This window comes from Xyrauchen texanus, chromosome 25 (genome assembly GCF_025860055.1).
Source record: "Xyrauchen texanus isolate HMW12.3.18 chromosome 25, RBS_HiC_50CHRs, whole genome shotgun sequence".
NCBI classification, from domain to species: Eukaryota; Metazoa; Chordata; class Actinopteri; order Cypriniformes; family Catostomidae; genus Xyrauchen; species Xyrauchen texanus.
This window is the reverse complement of record NC_068300.1, coordinates 2,562,155-2,573,995: the sequence shown is the minus strand read 5'-3', so window position 1 is coordinate 2,573,995 and position 11,841 is coordinate 2,562,155. Positions and strand designations below refer to the sequence as shown.

The 11,841-nt window shown below is 48.7% G+C and overlaps 1 protein-coding gene, 1 long non-coding RNA gene and 1 pseudogene across 3 annotated transcripts in view; 1 reads left to right on the top strand and 2 right to left on the bottom strand.

Moving 5' to 3' along the window:
• Nucleotides 1–11,841, top strand: part of LOC127618652 (uncharacterized) — a 202,113-nt gene that overhangs the window by 73,768 nt on the left and 116,504 nt on the right. The window lies entirely within an intron of this gene.
• Nucleotides 1–11,841, bottom strand: part of LOC127618567 (zinc finger protein 436-like) — a 185,794-nt gene that overhangs the window by 112,199 nt on the left and 61,754 nt on the right. The window lies entirely within an intron of this gene.
• Nucleotides 1–11,841, bottom strand: part of LOC127618635 (zinc finger protein 721-like) — a 117,154-nt pseudogene that overhangs the window by 80,621 nt on the left and 24,692 nt on the right.

Sequence of the window (11,841 nt, the reverse complement as noted above, 5' to 3'; positions counted from 1 at the left end):
GCACTTCTGAGTACTCCAATCGGCTCGAAGCTAGTGTGCAGAGACATGAGAAGTGGATCGTGGATCAAGAGGAACTGCTGGCCAAACATTCAGAGCTGTTGGCTGAGATTCTCCCTGCTCTGAAGCAAGTTTTTGAGAGGCTGGCAGTGCCTGCTCCTTCTGCCCCTGTTCCTCCTCCGTCTGTCACTGTCCAGCAGCCAATGTCTGCCACTGAGCCAAAATTACCTCCACCCCAACGATTCTCAGGTAACCCGAATGCATGTAGAGGCTTCGTTACACAGTGTTCCTTAACTTTTGATCTTCAACCCTCCAGTTTTCTCACTGATCGCTCCAAGATTGCTTATGTGATCACTCTGCTCTCTGGTACTGCCCTGGACTGGGCCACTGCTGCATGGGAGACACAGAGCCCCTGCTGTGCTAGTTTCCAGACTTTCACAGATGAGTTTCGGCTGACTTTTCATCACCCCCTCAACAGTCGGGAGTCCTCCAGACGTCTTCTCTCCCTGCACCAGGGACAACGTATATGGCGGAGTACGCCATCCAGTTCCGTACCATAGCTGCAGAGAGTGGCTGGCACAAGGAGGCACTGATGGCCAGCTTTTCGTCTGGGCTCTCAGATAATATCTTGGATGAGCTTGCTACACGAGAACCAGCCGTGAATCTTGAAACCCTCATCGAGCTCTCCATTCGCCTGGATAATCGTTTTCGAGAGAGGGCACTCAACCGCAGGTCAGCTAAACCCATCTATCAAACCCCTATCCTTGACTCTCCCTCTGACCAAGAACCTCCTGAGCCTATGCAGGTAGGCCGAGCCCGGATCACCCCAAGAGAACAAGATCGACGCATGCGGGAGCACTGCTGCTTGTACTGCGGCGGAACCGACCACTTCCAAGTGACTTGTCCTGTTCTACAGGGAAATGCTTGACACAGAGCAGGTCAGGGAGGACTGTAACAGGAGCTGCCCTCACCTCCCTATCATTTAACTCTGGTCTTTTTCTACCCGTTACCCTCAAGTGGAACTCTCACAGTCACCCCCTACAGGCTTTTGTGGACTCAGGAGCAGCTGGAAATTTCATGGATACCGCCTGGGCCAGCAAACAGGGAATCCCATCTGGACTCCTACCTGTGCCCATTGCAGTTACAGCCTTGGATGGAAGACCCCTAGGCGTGGAAGGCGTCACCCGGGCCACAGATCCTCTTTCTCAGTCCATCATCACCAAGAGAAGCTGACTTTTCATCTCATCCAGTCCTTGGAATTTCCACTCATTCTTGGCCACCCCTGGCTTCAACTTTATAATCCACAGTTTGATTGGACAACCGGATCCCTTATTCAATGGGGCCCAACTTGTAAAACCACCTGTTTACACTCTGACTCTCCTGTCTCACCTCCCGAGTTCCCAGAGTCCATTGACCTCTCCCGAGTCCCCAGTGTGTACCATCAACTTAAGCTGGTATTCAGTAAGCATAGAGCCACAACACTGCCACCCCACCGCCCATCTGACTGCACTATTAACTTGTTCCCTGGTACCTGTCCCCCAGAGGCCGGATTTTCTCCCTGTCGGCTCCTGAATGTGCAGCTATGGATGAGTACATCAAGGAGGCCCTTGCTGCTGGTTTCTTCCGTCAGTCCACATCACCTGCAGGAGCCTGTTTTTTCTTTGTGGGGAAGAAGGACGGGGGTCTCCGGCCCTGCATTGACTACCGTGGATTAAATAGCATCACCATCAGAAACCGGTACCCCTTACCACTGCTGGGAACAGCGTTCGAGTTGTTCACCAAGCTCTATTTGCGCAACGCTTACCATCTCGTACACATCCGGCAAGGCGATGAGTGGAAGACGGCATTCAACACACCCACCGGTCACTATGAATATCAAGTGATGCCCTTCAGCCTGACCAATGCTCCAGCGGTGTTCCAGGCCTTGATTAATGATGCTCTCCGGGATATGCTCAACATCTTCGTGTTTGTCTATCTGGATGATATCCTGATCTTCTCGAGTTCCCTGCAAGAACACATTGAGCATGTTCGTCTAGTGCTCAAACGCCTTCTGGAGAATCATTTGTATGTCAAGCCAGAAAAATGTGAGTTCCACACCACTAAGGTGCAATTCTTGGGATTCATAGTGGAACCCGGCTATATGCTCATGGGCCCCAGCAAGGTCAAGGCAGTGTCAGAGTGGCCCACCCCAGCCTCAGTCAAGGAAGTCCAGCGATTTCTCGGCTTTGCCAATTTTTATCGAAAATTCATCAAGAATTTCAGCTCTGTGGCGTCAGATCTCTCAGCACTCACCAAGGCAAGCCACACCCATTTCCAGTGGATCCCAGGAGCCGAGGCCGCCTTCGCCAAGCTCAAGCGTCTGTTTACCTCAGCACCATTTCTCTCTATGCCTGACCCTGAAGTTCCATTCATCATGGAGGTGGCTACCTCAGATATAGGAGTGGGAGCTGTGCTTTCTCAGAGAGGAAAGGATGAGCGGCTTCACCCGTGTGCTTTTTTCTCCCATCGCCTTACATCAGCCGAAATGAATTATGATGTGGGGGACCAGGAACTCTTGGCAGTAAAACTGGCACTGGAGGAGTGGAGACATTGGCTCGAGGGTTCTACTCATCCTTTTCAAGTTCTTACGGACCACAAGAACCTTGAGTACATACAAAAAGCTAAGCGTCTGAATCCCCGTCAGGCCAGGTGGTCACTTTTTTTTAACCGCTTTGAATTTACACCTACTTATCATCCAGGGTCCAAGAATCTCAAACCAGATGCCCTGTCTCGAATCTATGCCCCTTCTGTCCGAGAAGATTCTGTAAGATCCATCATCCCCTAAAACCGGATTGTGGCCCCGGTGCGGTGGAAGATCATGGATGTGGTCAGACAGGCTCAAGTCCGAGAACCTGATCCGGGCAATGGCCCCCCTGGCTGTCTGTTCGTTCCCCACCCTGTCCTCTCTCAAGTTCTCCAGTGGGCTCATGCATCTCCTCTCACCTGTCACCCGGGTTATGGTCCCACCCTCGAGATTCTCCAAAGGCAGTTCTGGTGGCCTACGATTAAGGAAGACACCGAGACTTTTGTTAAGGCCTGCTCCACGTGCAACCAGAGCAAGGCTTCTCACCGTGCTCCTCAGGGCCTTCTGTTTCCACTTCCTATCCCTCGACGCCCCTGGTCTCATCTCTCCATGGACTTCATCACAGGCCTCCCGTCATCCCACAGTAATACCACCATTTTTGTCATTATAGACAGATTTTCCAAGGCTTCCAGATTCATTCCACTTCCTAAACTACCCTCCGCTAAACAGACCGCTGAATTGGTCATTGAACATGTTTTTCGAGTCTTTGGTTTTCCTCAGGACATTGTCTCTGATCAAGGACCCCAGTTCTCTTCCCGGTTCTGGAAAGCCTTCTGTCGGCTGGTGGGATTGACGGCGAGCTTGTCCTCAGGATTCCATCCGGAGTCCAACGGACAGATGGAGAGAGTTAACCAGGAGCTGGAAGCAACCCTGAGGTGCATGGCTGCCAGCAATCCATCCTCCTGGTCGTCATTCATTGTGTGGGCCGAGTATGCCCACAACACCCTGAAATCCTCCGCTACAGGCATGTCACCCTTCGAGTGCCAATTTGGATTTGCGCCCCCTTTCCCTAGCAAGAAGTTGGTGTCCCTTCAGCCATGAGGTTCGTCAGGCGGTGTCGGTCAACCTGGAGGAAGGCCCGGTCCAAACTCCTCCAGAGCTCGCAAACCTATCAGCGACAAGCCAATCGCCATCGCAGACCTGCTCCTTCCCTTCGCCCGGGTCAAAGAGTATGGCTCTCCACGAAGAACCTGCCATTACAGGTGGAATCCCGTAAGCTCTCCCAACGGTTCATCGGACCATTCTGCATTGCCAGGAAAGTCAATCCAGTTACTTACTGGTTGTACCTACCTAGGTCATTAAGAATTCATCCCATGTTTCATGTGTCTCTCCTAAAACCTGTTTTGTCTTCTCCCTTTGCCCCCCCAGACAGACCTCCTCCACCACCCTGTATTATTGATGGACAGCCGGCCTACACTGTCCATCAGATACTAAACTCCCGTCGGGTACAACGGTCCTTGCAGTATCTGGTGGATTGGGAAGGCTATGGTCCTGAGGAGCGCTCCTGGGTTCCTGCCAGAGACATCCTCGACCCGGAGTTGATTCGAGAATTCCGGGTTGTCCTGTGGGGAACGTCAGGAGCCGTTCCTAGTGGGTGGGGGGTCCTGTCATGTATTTACCTGTAATTCCCTTTTTTGCCCACTAGATGTCCCTAGTTCTCTTTTGTGCCCTGTTTTCCCGCCATTTTTATCATCATTGTTTTCACCTGTGTTTTGTTTGATACTATGTATTTAAGTTACCTCAGTTCCCTTGTTTGTCACTTGGTTTTCGAATGTGCTAGCCACCAGTCCCTTGTGTTGCTCTCTCAGCCTGCCCTGTAACTAGGAGGAATGAATTCTAAGTTTTTCCCTTGCTGGACTTACTGAGCTTTGTTTTGGATATCTCCTCTTCAAGTTTTCTTCATTGGATTGAGAAGATTTGTATTCTGTGCCAAGTTGACTCTTTTGGGACATTACTTTTTATTTTTGTTTGTCTTCCTTCTGGGCCCAACCTACTGCTCAGTGGATAGTCAGTGCCACTCCTTCATCAGAGACCTAGGTTCGAGACTGGCTCGTGACAGCTATAATATTTTTTTAGTGTATATACACTCAAAGAGCACTGTACTCCTACTTATTCATGCGATCATCTAATCGTGTAGCAGCAGTGCAATGCAAAACATTTAGCAAATAATGGTCAGGAGCTTCAGTTAATGTTCAAATCAACCATCAGAATGTGGATAAAATGTGATCTTAGTGACCATGGCATGATTGTTGGTGCCAGACGGGCTGGATTGAGTGTTTCAGTAACTGTTGATATCTTGGGATTTTCATGCACAAGTTTCTAGAGTTTTTTTTAATGGTGCTAAAACCAAAAAATATCAAGTGAGTGGCAGTTCTGCAGATGGAAATGCCTTGTTGATGAGAGAGGTCAACGGAGAATGGCCAGACTGGTTCGAGCTGACAGAAAGGCTACAGTAACTCAGGTAACCACTCTGTACACTTATAGTGAGCAGAATAGCATCTCAGAATACACAACACATCGAACGTTGAGGCAGATGGACTGCAACAGCAGAAGACCACGTTGGCACTTTATTAGGACCATAGTGTTCCTAATGAAGTGCTCAGTGAATGCATATGTACACTGGCAGCCAAAAGTTTGGAAAAATGTATAGATTGTACTTTTATTCACATAAGTGGCATTCCACTGATCACAATGTGTAGTCAGGTCATTCATAATGTGAAAAATTACTATTAAAATAGACTTACACTACTTCAAAGAGTTGTCATCAAAAAATCCTCCACATACAGCAATGACAGCTTTGCAGATCCTTGCTGACAGTTTGTCCAGATACTCACATTTCATCCCACACTTCCTCTAGCACTTGCCATAGATGTGGCTGTTTTGCCAGGCACTTATCACGAACCTTAAAGTTTAGCTGATCCCACAAAAGCTCAATGGGGTTAAGATCCATAACACTCTTTTCCAATTATCTTTTTTCTAATGTCTGTTTCTTTACCTATTCTAACCTTTTCTTTTTGTTTTTCTGTTTCAAAAGAGACTTTTTCTCTGCAATTCTTCCCATAAGGCCTGCACCCCTGAGTCGTCTCTTCACTGTTGTTCATGAAACTGGTGTTGAGCAGGTAGAATTTAATGAAGCTGTCAGCTGAGGACATGTGAGGCATCTGTTTCTCAAACTAGAGACTCTGATGTACTTATCCTCTTGTTTAATTGTACATTGGGGCCTTCTACATGTTTCTGTCCTTGATAGAGTCAGTTGTCGTTTGTCTTTGAAGACTAGGATATACCTTTTATTTTATTTTATTTTTTTTTTAAATCTTCATCCCTCAAAAAAGATTGAGTTTCTAGAGAAAGCTGTATTTTTTTGTTGTTGCCATTTTTGACCTCATATTGACCTTAAGACATGCCAGTGTATTGCATATTGTGGCAACTCAAAACCAAACACAAAAGACAATGTCAAGCATAATTTCACAAAGCATTCAGCTGTGTTTGATATAATGGCAAGTGATTTTCTAGTTCCAATTGGCAATTTAGCATTATTACTTTTGGAGTGATGGCTGTTAGAAAGTTTTGATCAAAATAACTTTTTTCAAATAGTGATGGTGCTGTTCCCCGTCTGTCGCTCTCTCGACGTTGTGTCGAAGAAGCGACACTAGGGGTCTCTCTTGAGCTCCGAATATGCCTCTGATCTATGAAAAAAGGCCAATGGGAATTAGGCAGACAGTATTTGCATACCCCATCCCGGACATATGGGTATAAAAGCGGGCAAATACATTGAGTTCATTCAGAATTTCTCTGAGGAGCCGATGGTTGTGTTGCAGTCAGCTGCGAGTCACACACCTGTTCCTGTTTCCTCTGATGCTGCTGTTGGATTTACGGCGCACTTCATCGGCTTTCTCCATTCTCTGCACGGCAGTGCAGTTTGCCCCTGGGCGCTTCAACAGCGTAAACTTAAGAGTTTTTAAAAGAGCACATTTCTCTGAAAGAGTTATTTTCTCTAAAAGAGCAATACGCAGCTGGCGTTGAACATCCTTTGTAAAGATGCCCTTCCGCCCCTGCGTAGTTCCTGGATGCGGTAGAGTGCTCTCCGCTTCAGACAGCCACAGGCATTGTCCCATGTGTCTGGGTTGCGATCACACCGAGGCAGCGTTTGTGGATGGTTCATGTTCTCATTGCGAGAACATTACCATGGCAACGTTGCGGTCGCGGCTCGCTTTCAACAGAAAGCACGCAACTCCAGCCGCCCCCGGTATTGCTCCTTCTTCCCACGGGATTGAGGACGGTGCGGTTGGCAATGGAGGAGATCTGGGGACGGCAGTGGGTGTATGCCCGCTCGGACAACCCGCCCCCCCGGCACGCTCGTTGACTTCCGTCCATGCTCGAGGCAACAGTGGCTCACCTTACAGCCAGCCTGCCTATCCTCTAGAGCCCGAGGTGGATGAGCTCGCCGCTGCATCGGAGAGCGCGGCGTCTGACGTGGATGACTCCCCTGTGCTGCCGCCTTTGGGACTGCATGCCCAGGCCGAGGCTGACGCGCAGATGTCCAATATGCTTGCCCGGCCCGCCGCCAGCGTGGGGTTGGACTGGAACCCTCCGTCCTCCCCACAGCCATTGCAGTTGGACGACTGGTTCCTGGGGGCTCCGCGCCGCTCACAGCCGCACCCTTCCCAGCCCCCCGGAAGTGCACCCCTCTCCACACGTCACAAAGCCATTTACTCATCCGCTCTCGCAACCCTCTGCGGCGGAGCGGCCCACTGGTACATGCCAATTCCTCAGGTGGATAGGGCTGTTGTGCTCCACCTGTGTCCCGAAAACCCTACCACCTGGATACTCCCCTCCAAGGCCTGTAGGACAACGTCGTCACTGACGGCCAAAGCCTACAGCACTGCCCTACAATCCGCTTCCGCCCTGCATGCCATGGCCCTCCTGCAAGTCCACCAGGCCAAGGCACTCAAAGAAATGCACGGGGGTAGCCCTGATCCCGACGTTCTGCAGGAACTGCGCTCAGTGACCGACCTCGCCCTCAGAGCCATGAAGGTCACAGCGCAGTCACTCGGGCAGGCGATGGCCACACTCGTGGTCCTGAAACGTCACCTTTGGCTGAACTTGGTTGAGATGCGTGAGACCGAAAAAGTGTGCTTCCTCAACACCCTTCTCCCAGTTCGGCCTCTTCGGCGACACCATCGAGGACTTTACCCAGCAGTTCTCCGCAGTGAAGAAACAGACAGAGTCCATTTCGCATATACTGCCCCGCCGCAAGCCTGCCGCCATGGGACATGCCCCGTCTGCTCACCGAGGGCGTCCTCCTGCGGCGAAGAAACACCCTGCTCCGCCTCAACCAGGGCCCAGCTCTCAACCCACGCATCGAGCACCCTGCAGGAAGTCGACGCCCCCTGTGTCACAGACCCCCTCGAGGACCCACAAGGCTCCCAGGCGCTCCTGAGACGATCGACCCAGGGACCAAGACGTTAGCTCCAGAGCAGGTAAGCTGACCGCTCCGTCCCCCGGTGGAGGGCCGGGAGAAGAATCTTCTGTTGGATTTATTTCATTTGCCGTACCCACATTCTCAATAAAAGAGCTATTTCCTTTGTCTCTGGGTCACGTGGCTCGCAAATGCCATTCTCCCGGCACTCTGCCGCCACACCTCAACAGTTCCGGTATGCTGGACGCGGACCCTCTGCCCCACGACTGTTCCCCGGCCGGCCGGTTCTTACGAGTTCAGAGGACGCCGCTACAGGACCTACAGGTAAGTGCTTTGAGTCTTTTCTCAGCACCAGAGCCTCGGGACGCGTCCCCGCCTCCCGTCGCCGTACTACCTGCTCTGCCCCGCTGCGCCACGCCACCGGGTACGTAAAAAATACTCGTCCCTTTGGTGCCCCTAGCACGGAGTCTGGATGCGTGGCTTTCACAGTTTGACAGGCCCCCACCCCCCTTCACGGATGTCCACTTCTCCGCAGTACACGGCGATCATGCCAAATACCTGCTCGCGGAAATCACTATTCTTCTACTCAAAGATCCTGTCCCTCCCATCGAGATGAAGAAGGGTTTCTACAGCCCTTACTTCATCGTACCCAAGAAAAGCAGCGGCTTATGAACTGCACAATCTCCCTTTCAAAATTCTCACGCAAAAACACATTTTAACTTGCGTCCGGCATCTATATTGGTTCGCAGCGGTAGACCTGAAGGACGCGTACTTTCACGTCTCAATTATTCTGCCTTGACACCGACGGCCAGGCGTATCAGTCCTCAGTCCACAAAGTCCTCCCCTTCGGCATGTGTCTGTCCCCTCGCGTCTTCACGAAAGTCGCAGAGGCAGCTATTGCCCCGCTCCGCATTCACATACTCAATTACCTCGATGACTGGCTCATACTGGCCCACTCCTGAGAGTTACTATGCACTCACAGCGACCAGATGCTTAGGCACCTCAGCCGTTTGGGGCTTCATGTCAACCTAGAGAAGAGCAAACTCACCCCGGTTCAGAGTATCTCTTTTCTCGGCATGGAGTTAGACTTAGTCTCAATGATAGCACGTCTCTCCAACGAGCATGCACAGTCAGTGCTGGCCAGGCACAACGCCACCTTCGCCACCTTCAGGCCAGGCACAACGATCCCTTTAATACTTTTCAAGAGGCTCCTACATAAATCGGCAAGGCGTCGTATGCTCCCGCCACATGTCGCGACTCGTCCATCGTGTCCTCCTTTGGATCCAGCCGCGACTCAAGTCACTGCGCACCACTCACATCCCCGGCGACCTCGATGTGATAGTGGACGCGCTGTCACGACAACGCTGGCCCGGTGGAGAGGGGAGGCTTCACCCCCAGATGGTCCAGCTGATTTGGGAACAAGTCGGCAAGGCTTAGGTAGACGCGCTGGCACACAGCTGGCCCTCGGTCTGCGCAAGTACGCATTTCCCACAGTGAGCCTTCTTTCACAGGTACTGTAAGGTCAGGGAGGACAAGGAGCAAGTCACCCTAGTGGCTCTTTACTGGCCCACCCGGGCCTGGTTCTCGGACCTCGTACTCCTCGCAACAGCCCCTCTCTGGCCAATTCCCCTGAGGAAGGACCTTCTGTTTGGACTGTTTATGGTGTACGGCTTATACTTTTATTAATATTGCATTTTCTGAGTTTAAGTTACCGCTGTGGTGCTGAGGAGTGGATGGCTGGAGCTGTTGGCTGTGAATAGTGGTCCGAGTGTTTTAAGGACCGGCATGGCGCTTCGACCGCTGCTTTAGTTCCGCTTGCCGCTACCAACAAGCAGATTGACTGTGGGGAAATGGGGTGGTTGTGTTGTGGATTTTCTTTTCTAATTTGTTGGTTTTCTTAATTGTTATTTGTTTATTTCTTCAAGATATGCATTTAATTTTATTCTGATTATTTAACTGGCCTGGTTATGAATTTTGTAATGGTATTTGAAGTTTGTGTTTTCAGTTTTCCCCTTGTGTGTTAATGTGGACTAGTCCGTTTGTATAAATGTGTCCCAGTTGTTTCATTCAGCAGGTCAGTTCAGTTCTCTCATATTCTGTTATTGGAGTTTAATTTAGTTCTGTTGACCTCTTTTATTGGCCTGAACTTGGATTTATTTTTTGTTTCTATTTGAATTATTTGGTCTGATTAATTAAAAGATTATTTTGGGAAACAGCTTTGTCACGGCCCTCATTCCTTGACTGTGCGGTCCCTCACAGTCATCATCACTCAGAGACACGTAGCAGTGGAGTCAAACAGGAAGCAGAAATGGAGCTGGATCGAGTCGGTTCTGGTGACCTTAGGGTAGGAGTGCCAAAGTTGAGACATGGATACAAATAGAATAGTATTACTATAGATGCCATTTAATTTATTGCAGAGTTATAGATCATGATAAATGTTTCTGGTTCCGGCAGACCTAACTAAAGCAACCTAATTGTGAGTTGAAGGATAAATTAGGTGGATGCCTGGCTAAAGAGATGAGTTATTAGTCTAAACTTAAACTGAGTGAGTGTGTCTGCATCTTGAACTGTTAGAGAGACTATTTCATAGTTTAGGAGCTAAATATGAAAAGGATCTACCTCCTTTTGTTGATTTTTATATTCTAGGAACTAGAAGGTCACTTAAGTACTGTGGAGCTAGACCATTCAAAGCTTTGTACGTAGTTAACAGAACATTAAAATTAATACCAACATCTGAACATCTCTGGAGAAATCTGAAAATGGCTGTGCACTGACGATCCCCATCTAACGTGATGGAGCTTGAGAGGTCCTGCAAAGAAGAATGGGAGAAACTGCCCAAAGATAGATGTGCCAAGCTTGTAGCATCATACTCAAAAAGATTTGAGGCTGTAATTGGTGCCAAAGGTGCTTCAACAAAGTATTGAGCAAAGGCTGTGAATACATACGTACATGTGATTTTATTTTTTTCGTTTTTTATTTTTAATAAATTTGCAAAGATTTCAAACAAACTTCTTTCACGTTATCATTATAGGGTATTGTTTGTAGAATTGTGAGGAAAATAATGAATTTAATAAATTTTGGAATAAGGCAGTAACATAATAAAATGTGGAAAAAGTGAAGCTCTGTGAATAGTTTTCGGATGCACTGTAACTTAGATGCAAGAATGTTGTTCTACAAACATTGGTAATTCGATTTTCAGATTGCTATCAAACATAAAACCTAAGTTCTGCTCTATTGAAGACGATGTAACAGTACATCCATCGAGAGTCAAATTGTATTTTAGTGGCTTGTTTTTATAGGTTTTTGGTCCAATAATTAGTCCCAGAATTGAGTAGAAGGACATTTCTGGCCATTTATATTTCATTTACATTTATGCATTTGGCAGATGCTTTTTATCTAAAGCGACTTACAGTGTACTTATTACAGGGACAATCCCCCTGGAGCAACCTGGAGTTAAGTGCCTTACTCAAGGACACAATGGTGGTGACTGTGGGGCTTGAACCAGCATCCTTCAGATTACCAGTTATGTGCTTAGACCACTACACCACCACCATTCCTATCATTCAATCTTTGAAATATAAAGTTGGGTATCATCAGCATAACATTGGAAATGTATTTCACGATTTCTGATAATATCTCCCAGGGGAAGCATATACAAGGAGAAATGCAGAGGCCCTAAAACTGTCCCTGTGGCGCTCCATACTTAACTTCGGTTTTGTTTGACAATTCCTAATTTACATAGACAAAATAGGACCTTAACCATGCTAATCCAAGTCCACAAATGCCAACATAATTCTCTAGC